The 27,607-nt window shown below is 47.8% G+C and overlaps 1 protein-coding gene across 3 annotated transcripts in view; it reads right to left on the bottom strand.

Annotated features, from left to right (window-relative positions):
• NAV2 (neuron navigator 2) overlaps positions 1-27,607 on the bottom strand; it is a 382,063-nt gene that overhangs the window by 84,486 nt on the left and 269,970 nt on the right. The gene's annotated exons all lie outside the window — the stretch shown is intronic.

The following is a 27,607-nucleotide window of genomic DNA, read 5'->3' as shown; positions in this document are numbered from 1 at the left end:
CCGGGCCCTTCTACTTACATTTTCTCTGGTACCATGAGATAGGTACTCATACGATACCCATTTTAGAGGTAAGACAACCGAGGCCTGGAAACAAAGGCCCAAAGGTCATACAACTATGAAATGCTGAGGCTGGGGTTCAAACACAGAAGCCAGGGTGTGCAACCAGCTTGTTTATTTATTCATCTGACATACTTCACGCCGTGAACATCACATGTACTGTAAGGGCTTCAATGTTCTCCACAGTAAAAAAGGAAAAAAAAATAGAGTTACTCGAAAAAAGCCATAAGCAAAACTCCTCTCTCTAGATTTCACCCTCTGAGAGCAGCCTCCATGGTTTGCAAAATGGCCCAGAACTAGAGTTTGAAAGTAAGGGGAGACACAAATCCCCAGTGAATTTAGTCTCCTCTAGCAGTGGGCCAGGGGACCACAAAGCCAGGGAGGCTCCAGAGGGAGGCAGCACAACCCTGGAGAGAAAAGTAAAATAGATTTATTTGAACCTTGGCTCTATCAGTAACTTGGTCAGAGCTCCTCCCCCGCCAACCCGCCCCCAGGCCCAGTCCCCAGGAGAGCCAGTCTTCCTCTCCTGTAACACTGTGCTAACACCAGACACCGGGAGCCTCTGGTTGGGGGTCCAACCAGATCTGCAGGCCCTGTGGAGATAACCAGCTCCTGCCGGCTGCAGCTCAGAAGCCGGGGAGAGAACGGCAGGAAGGAGACACAGGCCCACACTACGGAACCCATGATAAAGTTCTAGGGCAAGAACTTGCTGCTTCTCACTGCCACAGCGTCCCAGGGGAGAGCAGGGGAGAGCAGCTCCTACAGACGGTGCCAGGTGCAAGGCCAACCATTTGGGGAGGAGAGAGAGAGAAACAAGAGCCCCATCAAGAGGGCTCCAAGGGGATTTAGCAGCATTCAGAATGCCAGGGGGTTGAGTTTCACCCCACAGCACCTTTGTCCCAGTTTGGTAACTCATTCCTTTAACAAGTAGGTGGTCCCCTGAGTAAGCGTGAAATTCCTCCCTTCGGCTCCAAGGGCTTGGTCCTTGGTCAGCTTGGTCGGGCTGGAAAGCCCAGAGGGAGGCCTTATGGCTTCATTGTTATAGTAGGCACCGGAGCGTCTGCTGACCTCAGCTACACAAAACCCTCGCTCCTCCAGAGAAGGCTGCTGACACTTGGTCCACTGCCGGGAAGCTTTAGCCAAAAGATCTCAACAAACCCATCCTGCTGTTCTCTTTACCGGAAGACATGTGTACCCTGAGCATGAACAGAATTCAGCATGTCACACAGAACTAAGGCAAATCACAGCAAACACACAGGTGACAGCTTTAACAGCAAAAGCCAGGCACCTGGGTAGGTACTGAACACATGTTACTCCACACACTCCTATTACCCTACAAAGCACAAACTATCAACGTTCCCTTTTCATGAATGTGGAGACTGAGGCTTCCAGAGGCTAGGCAGTCCGCCCAAGGTGCCGGAGCTAATAAACGGAATGGGACTAGAACCTAGATCTGCCCGATTCTAAAACTCAAGCTCTTCCTAACCACATTAATCCAACCTAAGCACAGAGGGAAGGATATTTTTTTTAAAATATTTTATTTACTTATTAGAGAGAGGGAGAGGGGCATGAGGGGCAGAGGAAGAAACAAACTCCCTGCTGAACAGGGAGCCCGCTCCAGGGCTGGATCCCAGGACCCTGGGGTCATGCTCTGAGCCAAAGACAGACACAACCCACTGAGCCATCCAGGTGCCCCAGAAAGAATACTTTTAAGTAGATCCCAGTCATATAAGAACTTAGAACTCCCACATGTTATCCAAAAAGCCCAGGACACTTTTTAATGCCATCAAATTATTCCTGAAAGATCTCCAAGTAGGTAAGGAAAAGGGGGGGTAGAGAGGCAAATTCCAGACAGGGCATTGGCTGGTTGCCTTAGGTCTGAAGTAGGTGGACGGGGATGTGGAATCCCACCGTTCCCATACCTACCTACCTACACACACACACACACACACACACACACACACACACACACACGAGTTCCCAATATGTCCTAGAGGTCTGGGAACCTGAAAGCACAGAACTACATTGGACTTGGAGCAGGTGAGAGAGGTGGCTGTCCCCCAAAACTAATCCAGCCTCGTTTTGCAGTTTATCAGGGGCCAATCCTTAAAAGCCACCCCTTCTGGGGCAACGGGGAAGGAAAGAGAACTCAGGTCAAGAAACAACCCCTCGGGGGGCCTGGCTGGCTCAGTCGGAAGAGCATGTGACTCTTGATCTCAGGGTCATGAATTGGAGCCCCACATTGGGTATAGAGATTACTGAAAATATAAACAAACTAAAAAAAAAAAAAAACACAAAACAAAACCCACAAAACCAGAAACAACCACTCAAAATCAGCTCTGCAACCCAAAAGCAGTTCAGCCCTAGCTAATTAGCCAACCCCAGCACACATGTGAGCAGCTGGTGCCAAACTTCAGTCAGGTCAGCATTAACATGCCGGGTGTACAACCTCTCCCTCCAGGACTCAATAAATCCGGCCTCTCAGGCGGCGGCCCCAGAGCTCCAGGGCACAGTCCCAGCAGCCCAAGGCCAGCTCCAAGTCCATCAGCTGTCCCAGATTTGACTTCCACTTGGGCTCCTGCCTGCTGAATCAGGTATAAGCACAAATCCAGTCACAGATCCATCCACCAGCCCGGAAGCCTCAAAAAATGATCAGAGAACTCCAGGTAGGTCCTGCTGCAAAGCAGAGTTAAGAGACCCCCCCCCACGACCCCACCCCACCCCCTTCTCAGAAATAAGTAGAATCTGAAATGCCCAGGCAGGCCATGCTTGCCAGTACCCCGTGCACTTCAGTGAGCCCTCTGCACCAGAAAGTGCCCTTCCTCCAGCTGGACCCATGTTTAAACTGTGAATCAAGCCATTCTGAGCCATCTGCCAAGCCCAGCACAGAAGGCACAGAGGTGGGTAAACCTAGGTTCCCATGTCGGCTTTGCCTCTTCATAGCTGTGTGACCTTGAGCTAGTTATTTAACCTCCCTTAGTTCCCATTGCCTCACCTCCAAATTGAGAATAATATTGCTAGCTTTGCAAAGAACATGAAATGAGACAATGTCTGTTAGATGCTTGGCTAGCAGTAGGTGATAATGTACATTGTTTTCTCTTCCCCCTGTCTGACTTAAAAATAGAAATGTTTCTCTTTGGGCAGCTTTATAGCAGCCCGGGCTAACAAGAAAAGAACTCATATCTCCCATGCTATCTCTCCAGGAGAGATAGATCTCCCAGTTTCCAGAAAAAAAAAAGAAAACAAAAATAAAAACAAAAACAAAAACCCACCCAGTAATTTACAGTATTAGTAAACACAACCACAAGTTCACCCGGCTTCTTAGATTCCAAACAAAACCTCCAACTGCAAGTCATTTTCATCAGGGCCCTCCAAACCACTAGCAGCCCTTGCCGGGGCCCACACTGCTTCTCTCCAGCTCTCTCCTCCCCCAGACTGAAAGGTCTTCCCCGAAAAAGCCTGGAATAAGGATCAAAGACAGCTGGGTGATCAATACCCAGTTTTTCAGTCTCAACAGCCTAATTTGATAAGATGGTCTGGGAAAGACGGACAGTATTACCCAAATGTCCAGGTGGACCAAGGACATTTGGGTAAGGCTCTGGCTTCCTCCAGATGATAGCTCTGGCAGCTCTGGTTAGAGCGAAAGTTGCTGGAGGTCGCAGGGTAAAGGATGCTGAATTGCTGACCAGTGGCTCCCCCACCACAGAGCCCACCAGGGATTTTGGCAGCTGCACCACCGGTTGCTAGCACCGCCGGCTTTCCAGTATCATGGGCGGACGGGCAAGGCAGGACATACAGCACACCCCGCCCCAGGCCCAGAAATTTTAAAAAATCATCCTACCTGGTAAGGTTTCCAGGCCAGAGCATTTCACTACATTGTGGTCCTTAGAGAAAGCGGACAAAGAAGCCAAAAGAATCTCTCGGTGGCCACTGGTTAGCCAGGCAGGCAAGCCAGCCCACGTTGGGCCAGGGAATCCCGGGCACTCGGCAGCTAAAGGACCAGTCAGACGGGGATCACTCTTCCACAGCCCAGGAAAGAAATCTGATCCACCGACAAAATTAACCCCTTAAGTGCTGAAGGAGCGGGAGGTCAGGCCGGAGAGCTAGTAGTATCAAGTCAGCTGTGAAAAGTTTCAGCGAACCAAAAGCGAACACCAAACTCTGAAACCTTTACCGTAAAGCACCTAGTAGGAGGGCCCTCACTATGGTCCCGGGTGTATCTGCAACAATGGGTCAAGCTGAATAAAATCTAAACGTGAAAAAAAAAAAAAAAAAAACAAAAAACCCCCAACATTTTAAATCCCCATGGACTGTGCCAAAATGTTGGAAAAAGTCCTTTCAGCCAAAAATGCTACTATTAACAATGACACACACAATAAATCACTGATGATAACATATCTTAGCTTATTCCATTGACAACTGAAAGCAAAGAATTTGATTGAAATGATTAGCCTGAAGAGATAACTTCGGAACCTGAAAGGGAAAAGATACCTATCTGTACAATGAACAATGACGCACATAATTTCTGGTGATGTCAATTTTGATACAGTGCCAACAAAAATATACATTAATTCCTGATGCTACTTTTTTTTTTTTAAGGGAAGTTCACTCTATGCATCGCTACTTTAAACATTACGGTACAAAGGCTGGGAGGGGAGGTGGGCAGGCAGAGAGTCCTAGTTCTGGGATGGGAAGGGGTTGCACCGACTAATCCCTATTAAAACCTGTAATCAAGGAATTCAGAAGGAACTATGTAAACAGATGCTGTGAACAATGAACAACTGTTTTACTCTTGAAAATTCAAAAGCAAAATTATGTTATAGCCACAAGCTTTTATTTCAAAATGAAGAAGGATTAAGATGCTCTCCAAAACCCCAACTCCCTCTCCAAAAATCCTACCAGTTGGCTCCTGGCAACTTTCAAAGACTTTCTCTGAGAAAGGCCCCCCCTCCTCACCCCGCCCTGGGCTGCCTCTCCAGAAGGATGGGGGTGTAGGGGGTTGTGTGTGTTCGGGAGCTGGGGGTGGAGTGGGGGAGGAAATAATAACTGGCTCCAAGCAGGGTCTTGTGTGGTCAGAGTTTGCTCAGCAAACAGAAGCCTTTCAAAGGGGGAATGAAGAGCCAGTCCTCCCCCAACCAAGAAGGAGGGAATAAAAGTTCAGCTCAGAGAGGAACCGGGGTCTAGTGGGGCTTCCCAGGTGAATGTAAAGGCAAACGTGTCCAGGAGCAGAGATTGTAATCTTGCAGGAGTCCCAACTGAAGTTAATCATTCACATCTCATCCCTCAGGGCCCTCCCCCACTTGAAAAAATGCTGCCAGCATCTGCAATGGGGAGTGGGAGGCAGAGGCCAAGGAGTGGGGGAAGGGTGAATTTGGGGAGGCGGTGTGGCTCAGATTTATTGAGACAAAAAGTCAGGATGGATCCAAGCTCTGTCTGACAAAGATGGTTTTAAACTGTTCTGCGTACCTTCTGCACTGTCCCTGGAACTGAATGTATCTCTCTACCATGACTTGAGACTCTGGCTGACCTCTGGCTTAATTTGGGTAGAATGGGATGGTGACTATATACATGCAGACCTATAGATATGGATATGTATATATACATATATGTAGCATATATACATATGTGTGTATAGATGCACATATACATACAAAAAATTTCCACCATTTACTATACTTGTTCCTTGTCCTTGTTTTAGGCAAATTTAATATGTAAAAATCCAGAACAACCACCAACATAAATTAGGGCTGTATATCCATTCATTTAGTTATTCATTCAACTAACTGATATTTATTCAGCAGTTGGTGTATGACAAATCACTGTTCTAACTGCTGAGGATACGATAGTCAAAAAAATAGTCCAGAAATTCCCTAAATTAATGGAATTTACATTATAGTGGTAAAACAATAAAATAAATGAGACTAAATGTAAATTTTATAGTATATTAGGGATAAATGCTAAGAAGAAAAAATAATATAGGGAAGAGGATGTGATTGGGAGGAGAGGGAGGGAAGGTTGTGTGAAATTTTTCTTAGAGTGGTTGGGAAGGCCTCCTAATGATTGTTACTACATACCTGAATGAAGTATGGAAGCTGGTTATATGACTATCTGGGGGTAAAGAGCCTTCCTAGAGAGGAAATGGTCAGTGCAAAGGTCCTGGGACAGGATACAACTTGCACTTTCATTCCAAGAACCCAGAGCCTGGTGTGGCTAGATGAAATAAGGGAAAGCTTAGGAGGTCAGGTCAGAGAGGCCAAAGGGTAAAGGGAGGGAAAGGGTCCTTAAGGAGACCCTTAAGGAGTTGCTGTAAGCATCTTGGCTTTTTCTGTCAGAGAGGAAAATTTTTTTACAAGGGCAAAGTTTATTGCACAAGATAATGTGCTTGGGGACCGGGGGTGGCGGGGGGGGGGGGGGAGATGTGTCAGTTCTCTTTCTGTGGTTAAAAGAATCACATCTTCAACATGAACACTCTGAATTCTTCGTAGCTAGAGGTTCACATTTAGCCAGGGCTTTCCCCTGCTAGGAAAGATAACAATCAGCTTGGCTGAGAAATCTAACAACAGAGGGAGGGGCAACCAGGGAAGGTAGGTCAACGAGCTCCTTGAGAGCAGATGCCCTTTGGCGCTTTTCAAAGAGCCAGTCTTCCCCTGCCATTTCTGACCCTGACTTCTAAACAGGCCAAATTCCAAAGACCTTCTAGAATTCATAGCATTTTTCTCCATAGAAACAATGTTACCAATGATGTTAAGGTTCCCAGATCAATTCATAGAGCCAGGTTGTAAACCAAAAAGGAGCTGATAAACACTGAGGCACCAAAGAGTGGAAGGAGATATTATTCTTGGGCTACAGTATGTTCTTAGGGAAAACAGAAAACCGCTTAAGTAAATCTAAAAAGATGTTCACTTATGTCTAATGAGTACTTTATTAAAAAACTGTTCTCCTCCAACACCATCAGTTTCTTTCTTTGTACGGACTCTACCCCACTGGCCGATACACCAAACAAAACAAAATCTCCTTTAACCTCATGTCCCTGTTCTCCTCTGCAATCATGCTGTCTTTGCTCCACGTTACAGCAAAACATCTTGAAGGAGAGCTCTCAGTACTCCAACTCCTGAGGGCTGTTCTCTCTCCAGTGAAAAAATGTTTTGTTTCTCCCAAGAGCATCCATGGCTTCATTGCTGCCAAAGCCAAAGGTGTTGATCCTACTTGTTTTCATAAACACGTAGTATGGTGGACAGGTTCTTCCTCCTTGACTGGGTTTCTTGTAGGGCTCCTGCACACCTCATTTCTTCCTCCCTCACTGCCTGTGCCTCCCTCTCCTTTGCTCATCCTCCTCTCCTGTCCAGACCTCCAGGGTCCTGGAGCTCATGTCCCTCTTCTCTACCTGGTCTTTTCCTAGGGGATTGCGCCCAGGGCTTCAATTACTAGACACAGACAAGCAATGCTCAAGTTTGTCCCTCTAGCCTGGCTCTTTTTGGGCACTTGACACATCTCAAGTCTACTGTACCTTGTACAAAACTCTTGCTTCCAACGTCTAGCTTGTCTGCATTCCCTCTCCCAAAGTCCTCCTGCCTTAGCTAGTGTACAACTATCCTCAGTCATCTTCAGTTCACTTTTCTCTTACTGCCTCTATTATAATCCATTAACAAGTCCTTTTGGCTATACCTCCCCAATATACCACTATCTACGGGAAGATGGCTTTGGTCTAGTCATCTCTCTTCCAAGGCTACCTCCCTGGCCACTCAGCTTTCCCTCCTGCCCTGCTGGGCTCCACCCTCTACACAGCATGAACAGTCATCTTTTCCAAGTGTACTTCACATTGGGTTGCCTTCTGCCCAAAATCCTCCAGTAGTTTCCCAGGGAACTTGGAATAAAATCCAGATTGGTTTAGAAGGTTCTAGACAGTCTGATTCCTGCCCACTCCCTCTGCCACTCTGCCCCTCCCCTTCATTATGTTCAAGTAAAAGGTCTAGGCCCTCGAATGTACCAGCCTCTTTCCATTTCATAGGCCCTGTCCCAGGGTTCCTTCTTTCTGGAACGCCCTTCCCCACCTCTCTCCATGGCTGCCTCCTTCTCGTGGTTTAGGTCTTGATTGGGATGAAACCTCCTCAGAGATAATGCCTTAGATCCCGGCCCAGTTACTTTCTGCCCCATGATACTTCCTGCCACTTACCAGTCAGCACATTATCTTCTTTGTTGGGGAGGGTGTTTGTATTTTCCAAAAAATAAGCAAGTTCCTTGAGGACAGGAGAGCTGCCTGCTTTTGCTCTGAGTGACCTCCTCCCTCCCTGCCAGTGGTACGACTAAAGTGGTCTCAGACCAACGGGGTACGAGGGAAAACAGGGAACTGAACATTCTGTCCAGTGTCCTGGGGACTCTTGGTACTTTCAAGGACTTTAGCATAATCTCTTAGTTGGTCAAACACCCATTTAAGAATCTGATAGAGGTGTGCTTGAGTGGTTCAATCAGTTAAGCATCTGACTCTTGGTTTCAGCTAAGGTCTGATCTCAGGGTTGTAAGATCGAGCCCCATGTCAGGCTCTGTGCTCAGCACAGAGTCTGCTTGATTCTCTGCCCCTTTCCCACCCTCTCTAAAATAAACAAATAAATCTTATAGGAGGAAAAAAAAGAATCTGCTAGAACTCAGGTCTGCCTCGCTGTAACAAAAATGCATACAGACATTTTGCCCACAATTTCAGGGGATTTACTGACCCCCCGTCCATAAACTCCAGGTTAAGGGCAGCTGTTTCTGAGTTTTGTTTTGGTTTGATTTGTTTTTTTAAAGATTTCATTTATTTATTTGACAGTGAGAGACACAGCAAGAGAGGGAACACAAGCAGGGGGAGGGGTAGAGAGAGAAGCAGGCTTCCCACTGAGCAGGGAGCCCAATGCGGGACTCGATCCCAGGACCCCAAGATCACAACCTGAGCTGAAGGCTGAGTTTTATGGTGCTAACATCACACACAAGGTCTAGTCCCACTTTTATACTATGATTTTTTCCTTATTTCAGAAGCCAGTCATAGACTCATTTGGATCACTTTCTACTGGCTTGTTAATAATAAAACAAAAAGAGAAGGAAGGCAGGCTCTCCTGGATAGATGAAAAGAACGGGAAGAGGTTAAGAGATCTGTGCCAAGAAGGAGCATCTCCTTCCTGCTGTGGAATTTTACAGAGTATGATCTGCTCTAGATGATGGAGAGGGGAGAAATAGTCCCGGGGGCTTTAGAGTCCTTCAGAGTCCAGGAATTAATACTAGGGAGTTTGTGTTTTTAATAAAACCCCTAAGAAGCCAGGTAGCTTTGGGGTAGAAAATGAACAACATTCAACAAATAGACCAGACCTTGGGAGAAAAAGAGGGCAAGTAAAAGAAAATGCCCCAGCTCCTATGGGGCCACTTGCTGGGAGATGACAAACAAGGACAATCATTCTGGCTGCTATGGTAAAAGCGATGAAGGAAATAAACAAGGTGCTGGGAAATGGAGCCACGGGAGCGTCTCCTTGAAACAGAGCAGTCAGGAGGGGCATCTCCTAAGATGTCAAAGATGAGAGGGAGCCAGCAGGCCATCAGAAGAGGGAAGCCAGGTGTTCCAGGAGGGGACATCAAGTGCAAAGGCCAGAGGGAGGGGAGAGCCGTGTGTCTGAGGAACTGAAAAGTGGCTACCACCATGTTTTGAGCGTCGGTAGGGAGGTGTTAATGGAAAAGAAAGCTCATCCCCTGGGGAACTCCAGACCCATCAGTAATAAGTGATCCTGGTGAGTCGTCAATAAAGAACTTTGGAAATGGAGTCAGTGTGCCTCTGGCCCTCCAGCCTTTTTTCTCCACTTCCTCCGTTCCTTTCTGGGGAGCAGGATATGTAGTGTACATGGGAAATCCACCTTTCCTGTTGAGGTGTTGGTTTAGATTCTCTGCTTCCATTGCTCCTGGCCCAGCTTACTCTCTGCATTTGCGCACACTCTGGGTCCTGCCCTACTTTGCCAGTGAGAAGGTGATACTGTCCTCCAGTCTTCTGACAAAGACAGTGAGGGCATTTCAGCTTCAAATCTTTTGTCTTGTGAGCTCTCAGTTTCTGTTAACCTTCAACTGGTTAATTCTTGGGATCGTCTGGGGCCCGTACTTGCCGGTACTTACCTGTAAAAGCAAACCTACTCCTCCATCTTTAAACAAAAGCCTTGGTCATCAGGAAGAGTATCCAATCTGTTCTCCATGTTTACTCCCCTCCCATTCTGAATCTCCTGCCCAAAGCTTGTTAACAGACCTTGGACAGGGGAGCCTGGAGAATGTGAACACGGGTGTCGTCAGCACCTTCCGCCTAAAATCTTCCATCCTCAATCCAACATCAGAGATGCCTTCTCTATCAGGATGTCTGTCAGTCAACTACAAATCCATTCAGAAATGGCAGCTTTTCCAACAAAGGACATCTGATGCCAAAGTTATTTCTGATAACAACAATTCGGATTTATACACTTTATTGTCCGTAAAATCTCATCTCATTTAATTCTCACAACTATGCTAACACATATATTAGAGAAAAACAAGCTGGAACTCAGAAAATTTACTAAAGTCATAACAACTGCTAAGAGACAGATTGAAGACCACAGCTTCAGATGCTAAATCTTGTTTGACCTCCATGACACCACCCTGTGTAAGGTGGTGAACCCCTCCAACAGATGCCACCAGATGCCACCAACACACTTAGTGGGCCAGGGTCATCAACAGGTTATCCCAAAGTCCTTTAGCTGTTTCTGACACTTCTGGGCTTGATCTAATCTAGATCTACTCTTTTACCAAATTCCACAATATCATGGCTTCTACTATATTTCTGGTTGGCTGTTCTCTTTAAGATACTGGCTGGATGTTGACTTTCCCAGTGCCAGGCATGAAACAGAGCTGTGCAAAAGAAACGAGGTCTCTCCCATTATCCTCATGAAGCCTGAAGTCTGGTATGTGTGGGAGTGTCAGGCAGTCAAACAAAAACCATACACGTTTCACTGTGAACCATGAGGCATGCCAAGAAAAAGGCAAGCTGTGAGAGCATCTGATAGGGGAGAAGAGAATGTTCCTGTCTGTAAGGTCAGAAAAATGTGTGTCCAGGCTGCCTATACAGGAATGCTGGAAGTTGACAATCTTGAAAATGTCCTCATTTGTGCCTAGATAGAGCTTTCTACTGAGTGAAATCTAGATTATCCCATCAAACCCCATCTAAACACCCTCAGCTAATGACAGCAGCCACAAAGGTTCCTACGTCCTTGTGCCCATGGCCGGTAAGAATTAAGAGCAGTTCAGAAAGTTACTTCATCTAGTGTTTAGGAAACAGTTTAGATTAAGGCCTTCCCGTATCTTTGGTAATAAATGTGGCTATTTAGAAGAAAATATTAGGGACGCCTGGGTGGCTCAGTCGGTTAAGCATCCGCCTTCAGCTCTGGTCATGATGGTGGGATCCTTGAATTCAGCCCTGCACTGGGCTCCCTGCTCAGCGGGGAGTCTGCGTCTCCTTCTCTCTCTGTCCCTCCCCTCCCCTCTGTTCCTGTTCTCTCTCTCTCTCTCTCAAATAAACACAATCTTCAAAAAATAAAAATAAAATTTAAAGAGAGAAGAAGGGGCGCCTGGGTTGCTCAGTCATTAAGCCTCTGCCTTCAGATTGGGTCATGATCCCAAGGTCCTGGGATGGAGCCCTGCATCTGGCTCCCTGCTGAGCAGGAAGCCTGCTTCTCCCTCTCCCACTCCCCTTGCTTGTATCCCCTCTCTTGCTATCTCTCTTTCTCTGCCAAATAAACAAATAAAATTTTAAAAAATTTAAAAATAAAGAAGAAAATATGAAAAACAAAAGCCTAAAGAGGCAAATCCATGCAGCAATTTGTTCATTTAAAAAACAGAAAAATTAGGGGCGTCTGGGTGGCTCAGTGGGTTAAGGCCTCTGCCTTCGGCTCAGGTCATGATCCCGGGGTCCTGGGATCGAGCCCTGCATCAGTCTCTCTGCTCAGTGGGAGCTTGCTTCCCCCTCTCCCTCTGCCTGCCTCTCTGCCTACTTGTAATCTTTTTCTCTATATCAAATAAATAAATAAAATCTTAAAAAAACAACAACAGAAAAATCAAAGGAAATTTAAAACCACATCATTGGCTATAAGGAACTGTATTTATGTAATAGGTGTTATAGGTACATGGGGAGAATCCTAAGAGTTCAAAAATTTATTTTTATAGCTGCAAGATTATCTCTTTTAGAATGGATGGGTAATGAATAAAGTATTTCTAAAGTCACCCTTTGGCTTTTTCTAATGTGGCTCCAGCTACAAGGACATCCTTGAGTGTGCCCGGGGCAGGGAGAGATAATGTGGGAGAGGGGTAGCAGGACGGGCAATGAGACTGCAGAGGAAACACTGAGGTGCTAATCACGGGCCTCCTTGAGCGGAGTGTGCTATAAGCCCGCAGCCGACCCATGGCAGCTCTCACACTGTGGTGGGGACTGCAGAGCAGTGGAGAAAACACCAAACGGGAGCTGGGTTGGACCAAATCCCTTCCTGACTGTAGCTTTCCAGCTGCTCCCAGTTCAAAGAGCCCCAGGTCACGCCGAGACCACCTGGAGGTTTTCAAACCTCCCAGCACCAACGTTTTATAAGTCTAGATCCCTCTCTCCCACTGAAACTCCTTTTCAAAAGAAAATTCATTTGCCTTGTGAATTTGACTGATGTTTCCATCTGTCCCCGGCTGGGGACAACAGCCCTTGAACTTTAAGGCAAAGCTTCTGAGTGTCAGGTGTTGTATCAAATGATGGAAACACCTCATCCCATAGAACCCTTCTGACAACACCATGAGGTAGTGTCCTTGTAAGAAAACCTGTTCTATACTTAAGCTTTGGTGTTTCATTGTTTCCTTTGTGAGTTTATAGGGGCCATAAAATAGGTTCACAAAACCTTCTACAATCTCAAAACCACAATCTTGTTTAAGTCAAAGGAAGAAAAAAAAGTTAGTTTGGCAAAGAGCCCAGCTCATTCTAGGTATTTGCCTAGTCGTGACACTAGCTGAAAAGTTACAGCCTGGTTAAGAATTAAACTTCTGTTTGACCACTAGTTTCTTTCTTTCTTTTTTTTTTTTTTTTAAAGATTTTATTTATTTATTTGACAGAGAGAGACAGCGGGAGAGAAAACACAGCAGAGGGAGTGGGAGAGGGAGAAGCAGGCTGCCCTAGGAGAAGGGAGCCCGATGCAGGGCTCCGATCCCAGGACCCTGGGATTATGACCAGAGCCAAAGGCAGATGCTTAACGACTGAGCCACCCAGGTGCTCCAGGCCACTAGTTTCTAAGAGATAAACTGTCCTGAATGAGGGCAGAAAAATAAAACAGAGTGACTGGCACATAGTAACTGCTTACAAATTTTGGTCTTGGTACTGAAAACCAACTGTGTGCCAACGGTTATACAGTGCTGATATTAAAACTCACCAGAACCTGGTAAGATAGATTTCATTATCTCCAACTCACACATGATCTACAGCTCCAAAAGGTTAAGTCAGTTGCTCAAGGTCATGTAGCTAATAATGCTGAAGAGCAAGTCTGCCTGATTCATAAGTCAGTATCCTTTTTTGGATTTTTTTTAAGCTCTCATTTTCATGGAGTTCTTATCATGGAAGTTGCTGTGCTAAATTCTCCGGTCTTGCTTAATCCTCCTGCCATCCCCTGTGTAGTTGGTATTATCATTCCCAGTATGCATGAGGATATTAAGGAACAGTGGGTTAAGTAACTTGCCCCAGACCACACTGCTGGTAAGAATCCCCGAAGCAGAGTCCATGACTGAAACCACCTTAATCGTCTCTGAATTTTTGCCTCGTGTCAAGTATTTGGTGCTATGGGGACAATTTTCACAATCTCACCAAAAGCCGCTTTACAACCTTTACCCCCTGGTTTCCTTCTCTTCCTCTTTCTGTCTCTACAGGTGTAGGTGACTCCATGGGTAGGGTAGGTAACATCACAGTTACTCCCAGTTCTGTACTTTCATGGAAGTTCAGAGGAAAAGATAAAAACGCTCATTCAGTTCAGAGCCTCGTGCAAACTGATGTGACATTTTTAGGTTCAGCTGCAGGCAGCTAGCTGGGCTTGAACAGAAACTCCATTCTTCAGCCAACCTTCAATCGCAAACATGGTACCAGGAACAATGGAGTATGGAGACAGAAAGGGTGTGAATGGTTCAGGGCAGCCCTGTCCCCAGTAGCCAGAACATACTTGAGACTATGTCCTTCCACGGGGCCTCAAGAGCATCATCTGCACACACAAATGTCAGAATTATTAGGAAAATATAGAATGCTGGCTTTCTTTGCAGCTCGAGCTAGTGTGCATACATTTAGCTCCAAGAATGGTCTTCCCACCGTTGTTTATAAGAACAAAAGGAGTGGAATGTCATGAACATCCATCAGGAGGGAAAGAATTAATCCAATTGTGGCTCCTCTATAGAACAGAATACCATGTGGCCATTAAAAAGAATATTGATAATCCTGATATTAAAAGGTGCTCATGCTGCAGTGTCAAAATACAAAAGTAAATTATAAAATACTTCTCGTTCTTTTAGAGGCTGCATAGTGTAGCTGTTACAATTAAGGACTATAGGTCATGCTCCCCAGCTCTGCCACTTCTGGCTGGCTGACTCTGGACATACTCCTTAAGCAGTGTGCATACCTGTATCACCATCTGTACAATGGGTTCTGACTCCTAGAGTTACTGGAAAAATGGAATCAATGTACATCAAGAGCAGTGCCTGGCTCATAGCAACAACTCAAATTTTTGCTCCTTTAAAAATGTAAAATGTGTAAAAGCTAACATGAACCAAAAATAATTGTCTGGAAGGCACCAAGGTAGCTAACAAGGGATCACAGCATATCACTACATCATGTGATGTTTGCTTATCTGTATTTTCTATTTTTCCATAATTTAAAAAAGCTTGTTTTTTTCCTTTAATAAGAAAGCAACTCACATCTGATTTTTGTTTTTTTTTTTACATCCTAAGCTTTTTTTTAAAAAGTTTTATTTATTTATTTGACAGAGATCACAAGTAGGCAGAGAGGTAGGCAGAGAGAGAGAGAGAGAGAAGCAGGCTCCCCGCTGAGCAGAGAGCCCGATACGGGACTCGATCCCAGTACCCTGGGATCATGACCTGAGCAGAAGGCAGAGGCTTTAACCCACTGAGCCACCCAGGCGCCCTTAAATCGTAAGCTTTAATGAGAAACAGAAACCTCACCCAAATTTCTGTTTTTAAAAAGCGGCAGGTCAGGCCACGCAATGCAAAACCTGGAGCCTGGAGAAGCTGCATGGTATTTCCTGGTCCTTTCTAGTTTGGGGCCCTAAAAGCAAGAAAGAATTTGCACCCTAGCACCTTGGCCCTGAATATATGCACAGGCAGGGCTGGGGAGAGGAAGAGAGCAGAGAGATAGGAAAGCCCAAGAAAGCCAGATTTCATTCGTAGCAATCCACTTAGTTTAAAATGTCAGGAAGTTTAGTGGATTAAGGGTATTAGGGCCGCTATTCATAAAGGTGTTTTGTTAGAACTTCCAAATAGCAATCTGGTGAAATAAGATGTGCACAGCCTTAAATGAAAGCCTGTTACAGTACTTAAAGTTTCCTAGAGAAGAAAAAAGACCCCCAGGTATTAATTTACCTAAAGAGCAGCTGCCTGGAAGATACTGTAATGTATCCTATGTAGCCAAGCTATAAAATGGGTTCTCCATCACGGAGCTAGGAGGTGGGAGCCCAAATCACCCAATGGTAGAGCCGCAATTAACGGTAATGAGAGGCATGTCTGCATTCTGATAAAAGCCACAGCTGTACGCGTATTATAGACTTGCGTCCCTTAGAAAATCCAAGGACACTCAAAGTGGCTGGAATCCAAGAGGCTTCAGAAAGTGTGTTTGATTTCAAAATTCACGATGTTTTTTGGAAAGTGGCTAATACACTTATCTCACAGGTGCATCTGGGCTGGGAATGTCCTGGCAAACTCTAGGGAGAAAATAAACAGAGACTCCCTTCTGGGGCCCCCAGCAGCACGGTGCACCCTGCTAAGTCAATGGATGGAAGTCTTCAGTCTTCCAGACATGGAGCAAACACTGTTGTCCATGAGGCTCTAAACTACATGTCTGAGAAAAATTCCATTTTCCCCTCCTGCTTCTTAGGAGATCATAGGAGGTACAGAGAGACAAGACTCCTTCAGTACCAGGGGAAGGTCGGGTGAAGGGGAGAGGTCTTACAGAGTATGGGGAAGGGGTGGGTCTGGAGATATGCAGACCTGGGGGTGAATTCTGGCCCCACAAACAAGCAGAGAGGTGTGACATGGAGCTCATCTACCTGTCTGAGCAGTTTCCTTATTTCGCCTAAATATCGAGAATACAGTGGTGAGAGGACGAGTCCTTGCCCTCAGGATGCTTAGGGTATAGATGAAGGGGTACAAGAGCCACAAACATGTAAAATAGCATGTGTTTGGCAGTATGATAAGGAAAAAGTTCAGAAGATGACATAAGCAAAGAGGAGGGTCACCCAATCTGGTCTTGGGAATTGGGGTGGTGAGGGAAGGCTTCCTGGAGGAGATGACATTCAACATGGGCTCCGAAGGATAAGAGCCATGCTGTGGGTGGGATGGGGTAAAGGTGGAAAAAAACATTTTAAGTAGAAGGAACAGCCTCCACAAAGGCTATGAAGCAAGAGAGAGGGCACTCTGGGGGGAATGGCAAGTAGTTCAGTGTGGCTGGAGAGAGGGAAAGAAGGGCTAAGACTTTTTGGGGCCAGACCTCACCGTAAGCCTAGTAACAGAGTTCAAACTTCATACTGAGGGAGACAGGGCATCTCCAAGACATTCGCTGCTTCTGGAAAAGCCTCAGGAGGCAGGGATTGCAGGCATACTAAAGGCAAATGACCTCAGCTCTGTTTCCCAGGTCGGAATTCTCCCCCTACTGTTTGCCGTTTATCTCGTTCCTTTGACAACCTCAGCATTTTTCAAATTATTATGTCTACCCCATGGAAAGCTCCAAGTTTTACCACCATCTCAGAGCTCATTTGCTGCAGGATCTAGAGTCTCTACTCAGACACCCCTGATCTCAACAAGCACTTAACTCCACACAATTTATTTTCAATTATCAGACCCCAAATCTTTTTTTTTTTTTAAGATTTTGTTTGTTTATTTGACACAGAGAGACACAGGGAGAGAGAGGGAACACAAGCAGGGGGAGCGGCAGGCAGGAGAAGCAGGCTTCCCACTGAGCAGCGAGCCAGATGCAGGGCTCGATCCCAGGACCCTGGGATCATGACCTGAGCTAAAGGCAGATGCTTAGTGACTGAGTCACCCAGGGACCCCCAGGCCCCAAATCTTAAGCAGGGTTGGCTATCTGGTAAACTAAGGTGACCCTAGAAGCTCAGATCTAAAAAGAAAACTTCGGGCCACCTGGCTCCGCTCCCTCCTTTCATAGGTGAGTTCAAGAGGAGAATAAGTGCCTTGCATGAGGTCACAGAGTTCAGTGGGAAATCCAAAGTTAGACCTCAGATTTCCAATCCCTGACTCATGCTTTCGTTCTGTGCCACCCCCCAAATGCTCCACCCCCCCTTCCTCCATTTAGACCAGGGATGCCAAATTCCCAGGCCAAAGTCAGAGAGGTCTCACACACACCTGCGCAGCCATGCGGGGCCATGGAATCTCATTTGCCAGTAAACACCAGGGGAGGAACGGAAAAGATGGCTGAACAGGATGGAAATGATAAGAAGGGAAGCTAGTTAGAGTGATCTTATCCACTAAAGAAAAAAGTAACATCACAGCAGTTGAGGAAAAGAATCAATTCCATTTATGGCAAGTGCTTTAAGGTAATGAAAAGTGCTCCCAGCATTACCCTATTTCAAAACATTTATCAGATGCCAGGGAAATTAAGCATGTGCAGACATACACCCCATTCTGTGCAAACGGTTTATCTAGCAAAATAACCGGGGGGGAAGAACAGATCTGAGCAACTTCAATTTTCAAAGGCCAAGTGGATCAAAGACAGCCGCAGAAAAAGAAATACTAAATTTAGTCATCCCCCATGCCGGGTAATTTCTTTTCCAGGTCCGGGTTGCTGGTTGCGAGGACACAGCCGTGGTGAGAATGATCTTCCTCTCAGTCCCTCTTTATCACTGCCTGAGCAGAGTCCAAAGGGTCGGGCTGGAGGTGCTGATGGCAAGCAGGCTGTGCTTGTGTCCCTGAAATCCCTGTTGGCTGTCGGGGAGCGGTGGGGGTGGGGGGTGTGCTACAGAGAAAGTTCTGGAAGTGTTTGGTCCTCAAGAAGTCACTGAGGAAAGGATAATCAAGGTGAAAGGGAAAAGACAGACACATGCCCGTTTTAGTGAAAATGAAAATTCACCACGAGAGAACGCTGAAAATGTCAATACACGTGTAAATAAAAAGGTCTAGTAATGGGAAAGCCGAATGACTGATTAAGCTGAAACTACAGGGGCTGAGAATTCTGAAACCTTTGGGTTCTGCTCCCTCACCTCCACAGAACAAGGTTTCTGTGTTGAGGGATCTCACAGGATGTGCCAAGGCATCCAGCATCCTGATGCTCTTCTCCTATTTGTGGATGTAAACACTTCAGACAAATTCTAAGCAGCGCCGCGGAACAGGGGCTCCAAGGTGCGGCGCTGGGTGTCGCAGGCAGTTGTTCTGACGCTGGCGGATCCCAGGAGATGGTCAGAGCAGAGTAAGCGCTCACTCTGCCCCCGGGACCCAGTGCTCCTGCGGCCGCGGCTATCAGTAAACTCACACCCCAGGCTCAGTGGACAGACATGTTGACTCTGCCCTACCTTTCAAAGGAGAACTGATTTCTTCAAGGACTGGCTTTTGTCCTCCAGCCAACCTGTCAAACCTATCTTTCTTCTGGTGACCACGGAGACCCTGCTGGCTAAATTTAGACTGTGAGAGCATTTTTGAAACCTGTCATTTCACTCCAGGGAAGGGCAGATGGGTTTCTTCCCTGAAAATAATACGGCCATCCCAATCAGAGAGGGGGGCAGTTTGAAGAGGCTAGACCCCACGGTGGCTCCTGGTTTCTCTGACCTTCACCCTACACCTCTGGGAGAATTTCCTTCCACATGTCCTGGGTATACGGACCGTGAGGCTCATTTTAAAGACTTCTAGGAAAGGAAGTGCCGCCATTTTACTTAATAACCTAATTCTTCTGTTCCAGAAAGCTCATGGCTACAAAGTCCTTACTAATCCCTTTTGGGAGACAAGAAGAAAATGATCATTGGAGACTGGATACCGGCCTCAGGCACACCTCTGGCTGGGTGCACATTATGTCACCTTTTTGTACCTCAGTCCCCTCATCCGGAAAATGAGAATCCCTCACTGGCTTGTCAAGAGGATGAAATGAGGAAATTTCGGGGAAGTGTCTGGCTTGTAGTGAGTACTGGACTGATGTCGGTTGCTGTTACTACTGCTCTGACCGCTGCTACTACTGTTGCTGTACCTCAGTTTCTCCGGCCGTCTGGCCTCAAGCGAGCTCGCCTCCCTGAGCCTCATGTTAGCTTCCCGACTGGAAGGTAAGGTCGCGCTGACTTCTCAAGAAGAAGTCTCTCAGGGTGAAAATGAGGTAAAATCCTGAGAGCACTTCACGCACTCCTGGGCACATAGGAGTTCCCTTTGCCTGCGTTCCTCTCCTTATTGAAAACCTCTCTTGTTCCAGAGGGGAACCATTTCCCCTGTTCTGTTGTTAAAGAATGATTCAAAAATAAGCAGAACCCCTGGGGACTAAAATCATTCACATACATTTACGGAGTTTCTAGTATGTGATTGTAACTTCCCACTTAAAGTGTTCGGACCCACAACCAGGGTCTCTGTTGTCAGAGAGCTTAGCATCTGGTGAGAATAAATCAGGAGACGCTCCTGTTCTTTCCTGCCCCGGAGCCAAGTGTTCCTTTGGAATAATGGCTACCATGTATTGGGCTTATCATGGGTGGGTACCCCAGTGAGAACGAGAAGGGCCTCTATTAGCTCTGCATTCACTTCCTCTAAGTCACTTGGTTAGTAAGCGGTGGAGCTGAGATTTGGTTTTTCCAGCTGAATTACTGGAGGAAGAGGCTTCTCCAGGGTCTCTGTTCTTCACTGCATTATGTTGCCTCAGGTTCAAGTTCTTGCAACACAAGCAACATGAAAAGCAAAAGAAAGGCAGAGGAGAAACTCCAACTCCCCAAAGCCCACCTGGTAGCTTCTGGAACAAGGGCCGTGGACCGTGCCGGGGCAGGATGGGGGCTAAAGCTTGGGATTTGAAAAGCAACCCGGCGGATCCAGAAGCTCTCTTCATTCAGCATCACCTCACATCACAGGAAGGCACAGGCAGAGACGGAATTTGGGAGACTAGCAAGGCCTAGGCTCTCACGGAAGGAGGTTCTGAAAGAATTAGCTGTAACTTGATTAGCACATCAAAACCGCCCAGCATCTGAGCCCAAGGCTTCATGTTCCATTTTGTTCTACCATTTCCTCAGTGGCAGCAGGGGTGCTCTGGCCAGAGCCCCGCATTTGCAATGTTACTTGGGTCCTAGGGGTGCAGTAAGCTCCATGGGAGGGCAAAGGCCAAGACTTCTGTGCCCATTTCACAGAAGGAGAAACTGAAGCACAAAGAAGGTGGGGAGTGCTCAAGAAACTTGGATTCTGAAACCAAGGTTCTGTCTTCAGGACCTTGCAGCCCGGCAGGCTCCCCCTTTGACACACAACACAGAAGGTACAAATTCAGTTTTGCCAGGTGCCGTGGAGAGGACTGCAGGGCCCGTGCAAGAACAACAGCTACTGGGAGTTCCAGGTGAGCTTCTGGACGGCCTAGAGGTGTGTCCAGCACCGGAGTTCAAAGAGCCCTGGTGTTTCAGAACCAACTTCCAGGGATTTCTGGGGTTTGCCAACAAGCATGGTTGTCAACTCACTCAGACTACACAGAATTCTAGGTGTTTAATTCTCAAATTATCCTTAATGCCACACAAGCTCCTCCATGCTCTCCAGTGGTCTCTAGATATTATTATTAGCAATATCACAAAACCAGAAGCTAATGGAATGGTTCCTTTCCTCACTGAAGAATGGGAGACTGAGATCCCAATAAGTCAAGATGGCCGGGGACAAGTGAGGGCTTTGTTCTCAGCCCTGGCTATCAGAGGCTAGTGAGGATCGGCTTGATATTCATAGCCCCAGATGATTTATTTTAGAGAGAGAGAGAGAGCATGCAAGCGGTGGGAGTTTCAAAGAGAAAGGGAGAGGAGAAGCAGACTCCTGGCTGAGTGCAGAGCCCAACTCAGGGCTCAATCCCAGGACCCTGAGATGACCTGAGCAGAAACCGAGTCAGACACTCAACCAAATGAGCCACCCAGGGGCCCCAGGTCTGGCCCTTCTGTACCACCAGGAAAATATGGGCAGGTAGGTAGGCATGAACCCCTCACCTTTCCTACCGGTAGGGCCTGATGGCCTCCTTCTAGGAGGCAACAGGCAGAATCAGGTGTGATTCTTTCACTGGTTGGACTTAAAGATGGCGGAAGTGGGTATAGATAGAGTAGGAGAGACAATGTCCCACATCTTGTACTTCGAGTCTCCTGACCCCTGGGAATGGCTGGGGGCAAAGTGTAATCACTGGGGATAATGGAGCAGCTTCTGTTAGAGCATCAGACAACTGGGTCCTAGTCCCGCTTGCCACGTGACTCCAGACAAATGACTTAGTCTCCTTGGGTCAGTGACATCATCTAACTTGAGGATGGTGGTGATAGTTTCCCCTCGTAGATGGGAATGCAGATGAAATGGAACAGCAATACAGATCTTGTTTGAATCCAGGCCCATGAATTACCAGTTCTATTTCCCCAACTCAAAGATCGAATCCACCAGGCTGTGATGCATACTAAGGCACTGTGTATTTCGAGCACCTGGCACAGGGGAGGGGAGGAAAGCAGTTATTCTTCTCCACTCTCCATGACCTCAGAACCCCAACTTCTCTCCTCCCTGACCTCCCTCCTGGTTGCATCAAGTTCTGGATCTTTTCTCTGGCCGCCTGCTAGAAGGTCTGCTACTTAGGGCAGAAAGCATTTCTCCAGCCTCACTTCCTCCCAGCTCATAGGACAGCGGCTCCCACCCTGGTTTACAATCCATTTATGGTGGGACACCCTGGTCCTTGGGTGTTTGTGCAGTGTTTAATCATTAGGTGACGGGATCTATCACTGTGAGCCACAGGGCACCTACGAATTGGTCAGCTATTTGCCTCAGTGCCTTAGGGTCTGTTTGTAGAAGGCTTCTCTTGAAGGACATGTGAATAACTTCTGACTCAGCCTGGAGCAGGGGGAGGTAGGCCCCGGGTACCTCCAAAGGGCGTGGTGGGCCCTGGCTACCAGAGGTGAGCCTTTACAGGTCAGACAGAAGCACCTACCAACCTAGAAAACATAGCTTTCAGAGATGGGACTTCCTCTCCCAGGGAGGAATTTCCTAGGCTCTCCTCTTTTTCTCCTCCCATTTCCCTCCCTGCCAAGCCTGGATCGCTGTTTCTCCTCCTCACCACTCACAAATCCCAGTTGTTTTCCAAGATGTACTAAAAATTGCCTCCTCCAGGAAGTCTTCTCGGTCTGCCTCTGCTCTAACAGGCTCATTTTGACCTCTGAACCAGAAAGCATTGACATTCTGCTGTCTGTACTACCCCTTCCCTCAACTGCCCATGACCCAGTCTTTGCGATAAGGGAGAGGGCTTTTGTACCTTTAAGGAAGGCCCCACTCCAGGTCCCAGTGTCCCCACAGCACTAGCAGAGCACCCTCTACACAGTAAGCTTCTGGCAAGTGCCCCGCCAGATGCGGGGGGCAGCCAAACCCAAGTCATCTCAGCCAGACTTGCACCTGATCCTCACTGAAGACCTATTCTGCCCCAGCCATGCTGCTAAGGGCTGAACCGGTGCTGAGAGAAAAACAAGGGTGTTCCTAGTGAAGAACCTGGGAGACGTGACTCATGGGGTTCAGTTCAACAAGTACTGACTGAGGACTACTGAGTACAGACACTCTATTATTAGGTCAAAAAATTCAGTAATAAATAAGATAACCCCTGCTTTCAAGGTGAGCATAGACAAAATAGACAAAAAAGAAAGTCAAGATTTTGTTAGAAGTTAAAGCATTGCATGGGGTCCTTGGGAGCACCAAGGAAGGAAACTTGCTACTACGTGTGAGATGCCCAGCTGGGTGACTTCTGTCCACTCAATGGGACAGACGCATATGTTTCAGCCTGGCAAAGCAGGGTCAAGGGCATTCTGTGGGCCGAGAGCCTCAGGACAGCATGGAGTATGCAGGAGACAGCTAAGAGTTTGGTGCTGCGGATGGTGACGATGTGGGCAGGGAGGCTGCTGTGGCAGCAAGGGCCAAGGCTGGCTGGGCCTTGGGAGTCTGGCACGCTGGCCCATCCATGATGTGGGGCCACAACACGTTTTAAGCAGGCAAGTGATGCACAGTCATATCACTGTGTCTATATGGGGGACGATGTGCCGAGGAAGAGGACGGTGACAGCACAGCAGAGGGACTGTGCCAGGAACCACAGCACAGGAGAACATGCCAGGAAGTGGGAGGATGAGGGGGGATGAGGGAGAGAGAAAGAGCCCCAGCACTTTGGCTCCAGTGCTGGTGGAGCTCAAATTTGAAATCTGGGAGCTGACCTCAGTGGCACCAGAGTGGCTGAGTCATTAGCATGACAAGTGCTGCTTGTGGACACAGGAGCTCTCTTACAGACTTCCCACAGGGACATTCAAGGCCAGGGCCGCATTAGCCCCTCCAGCTTGCTGGCTCTGCTCTCTAGCCCTTTATTCCAGATCATTAAGAGCAGCACAGCCCTCTGGGAGGCTACCCCGGGCCTCTGTTTAAAGTAAGAAGCAAGGACATTTAATTGCCTTGGCTAGACACCCTGCTTGACTCCCCTTCCCCCTCCCCCACCACACCCCCTGCCCACTCAGTACCCCAGACCCTCCCACAACAGCTTCATCATCCCACAGCGTGTGTCTTCAAACATAATCAGAACCTGATTCAAGGTCCTCCTCAAATTATGGCTCTGATCTTGACTTCCCAAAGCGAGCGGGAATTATCGCTTTGGGAATTAACAAGAGATGTTTAAATCCACAGGGTCATAAACCCTTTCAAGTTCTGTTTCAAGATCTCTGCTGGGGATTTTCACAGGTTTGCACCTCTGATGTTATGTGGTGGTCACTCTGCTGGTTCCAAAAAGGGGGCCCTCCTGCCAGGATGTGGAGTATGTACGACTTCGGCTCCTGCCACTTACCCTTGGGGTTCTCAGGCCTTAAATGGCATCTTTGATTTTTCTCCTGACAGAGTATCCAAGTACAGGAGAAGTAGGGGGACCAGAGCTGGGTGAGGAGAATCACACATGCTGAGGGACAGAGGGGCTGCGTGGCCGTGGTGCGGGACCTGGGGCGAGAAGGACCCACAAGGACTCACACTTCCATCCTGGCTGCCCAGTTTAGGCACCTGCCCCTTTCCTGCCTCCCTCTCCCCCTCCGTGCATTCTAATTCTGTGCTATTCTGGGCTACATCAAACTTGCGGCTGTCCAGAGAGGGCGTGGCCCGGGCCCTGCCACTGTGCTGACACCCACCATCCCCGCATCTCCTGCAACCATGCTTCAGCAGCTCCACGATTTGGTCTCATTAATTTTATCTTTCAGATGAGGACACAAGGACTCAGGATGGTTAACTGACCTCTCACGTAGCTGAGAGAAGTCATGTAGCCAAGAAGCGGCAAACCTGGAGCCTGAACGTGTCAGGGGGTCAAAGGTTTGAAATCATTTTTCCAAAAAAGGTAGGGGACTGGGTCAAACCACTCAGTCTCCCACAGGAGAAGCTCCTGGACACCAACAAACCCATTTCTTCTTGAAACAAACCCATGCCTTCTTGAAGGCAGGCTGGAGCCATGGTTAAGTTCTTTTGAGGACTGGATGAGGACTGGGTGGGACAGCTCACGATGAAGCCCAAGCACGCAGGTGAATTTTGTGCCATCCATGAGTTGTTTACCACTGCTGAGGCCTGACTGGCCAGTGCCCCAGTCTGGTTGGGCAGTATCTTCTGGTTGAGGGGGGGCCCTGCTGCACATGGGTTTACATATTTTGCACACTAACCCAGCACCACAGAGCTGGACCGTCACTCGCCCGCTCCCGGTACACATACTGAGCAGTTCTCAGAGCCAGGCACTGTGCTAGGAAAGAGATTCGCCTGCAAACAGAAACGACCTAGTTTGTTTGACTGATGCTTATGGCCGAATGCAGAGTCATAATACACAAATAAAATGACAGGATGTGAAACAGACTCGATGTTCTAAAAGACACTAAGAGCTGAGACCTTGTCAGATAGAGTGGTCGGGGACAGCATCTCTGAGAGGAGGGTGATGTGTGAGTTGACACTTGAAGGACAGGGTGAATCAGTATGGTAAGGCCAAAGGGAGAGGGCCAGGGAGCACAGGCCAGGGAGAGGGAACAGCATATGCAAAGGGTTTGGCGAATTCAAGGAGCTGGTTGGAGGCACCAATCAGGGAGGGGAAAGTGGAAGAGGTGAGGCCAGAGAGATGGGCAGGGACTAGAACATGTCCTACCTTGGAGGCCACAGTAAAGAGTCTGGGTTTTATTCTATGTGCAGTGGGAGTCCACTGAGGTAAAGTTTTAGGCAGGGGGCAGATGTGATCTGACATATGTGTTAAAGAAGATCACAGTGGCTAGAGAATGTACCACAGGAGGGCCACAGAGGAGACAATGAGCCCAGTGGGAGATCACAGTGGGAGCTCAATGAGAGATAAGGGCAGCCTGGACCCATGTGGGGGAGGGGTGATGGGAAGAGAAAGAGAGAAGGAAGCAGAGGAATTTGAGGATCATTTGGAGGGACTATGCCCAAGACTTTCCAATGGATGGGATGGAAAAGGAGAGGGAACACAAACTTTCAGTAAGACTTATTAATCATCTTTAAGATAATGTTAATTAAATATATAGCAAACAGCTGCTACAGTATATGTCAGGTTCTGCAAAGCCAGGGAATGCCAAGAATAAGATATTCTTCTGGTTCCTCTCTTAATTTAGCAGGAGAAAGCACACTCCGTGTACCGTATATATTTTTAAGTAGGCTTTATGCCCAACATGGGGCTCAAACTCATGACCGTAAGATCAAGAGTTGTATGCTCTAATGACTCAGCCTGCCATGGGCCCCAAAGGAGACCACATTTCAAAGGCACGTTATGTGCTACCAGAGGTGAGGGGGAGATCCTGAATGGATGAGAGACCCCTAGAGGACCCAGTTGGGGTAATGGGAGGAGGGAAGAGGGGAGGGAGGCTTCCCAGGGGAGGCTGGAGCCGGTCTTAGAGCACAAGTGGAGGCAGGTTACTTTTTTTGGGGGGGTGTAGAAGAGAGAGAGATGGGGAGGGGCAGAGAGAAAGGGAGAAAGAGAATCTTAAACACTCTCCATGCCCAGTGCAGAGCCGCATGAAGGGCCCAGCTCACAACCCTGAGATCATAACCTGAGGTGAGATCAAGAGACAGATGCTTAGCCAACTGAGCCATGAGGTACCCCCTGAAGGTTACTCCTGATTATTCTGAGAGAGAGCTGGATTCTTGGACTAATTGTGGTTGGCACACCCCCACACCCAGCCCCCTTTTAGAGATAGGCATCATGACATCTTGGAATATTGGCTTTGAAGTCACACAAACCTGGGTTGGAATTCAAGACTGCCTGTGCGCTCCTGGGCAAGTTGCTTAGACTTACTGATCCAGAGTCCTCATCTGTGAAATGGGGATAACTCCTGTCCTGTTGGGTCCTTTGGGGCATTAAAGCAAATTCAGAAACCATCTGAGAAAATGCCTGGAACGTAGTAGGTGCTCAGTGAGTGGGAGCTGTGGCTGCTCACGAGACTCAGAGCACAGACTATAAATAGCCATGGGGCCTGGGCAGCCTCCAGAGGAATTTCCATCCCAGGGATACCCAGAGCTCTTGTGAGCTCCTTCCACACTGACTGACCGTGGAGAAATGGATCCCTTCTCCCCACAGGAACTCCTATGGTACAAGGCAGAGGGTGCCCGGAGTCCTCATCTGCCCCCACAGCGCTCAGCCAGCCAAGCCAGCTCTGGCTGACCGGAGGACACCCAAAGGGGTTCCTGTGCTCACCTCTAGTGCACCAGAGCACCCAGTACAAGGCAACACCACAAACCTCTTCCCAACCCAGACGCCCTGTGGTTCTGCTGCACGTATTCCTCAGCTGCCTGCTCATGGCTGACCCACAATGCACATCAAGACCACCCAAAGCAGCGGCCAGAGAGGACAGGTTTTTTTTAAGCCTCGTGCTGCCACTGGTAGGGCTGTGAATTCCTGTCCCCAAATCTCAGGGTAAGCTGGAGGAGAGGCAGGGGTCTGAGCCCACCGAGCCATGCAACCACCTCATTTCCCTCAGCCCCTTTCATCTCCACCACACAACCTTGCCACATCCCTCAAAATGTCAGAGCCTCCCTTCAGATCTCATTTCAGGCAATTTTACAGAGCCGAGCATCGCAGATGAATGAGGGAGATAAATCAAAGTGC

This window comes from Lontra canadensis, unplaced genomic scaffold (genome assembly GCF_010015895.1).
Source record: "Lontra canadensis isolate GAN:19392208 unplaced genomic scaffold, GSC_riverotter_1.0 scaffold74, whole genome shotgun sequence".
In the NCBI taxonomy this organism is placed as follows: Eukaryota; Metazoa; Chordata; class Mammalia; order Carnivora; family Mustelidae; genus Lontra; species Lontra canadensis.
This window is presented reverse-complemented; position numbering and strand designations above follow the sequence as displayed.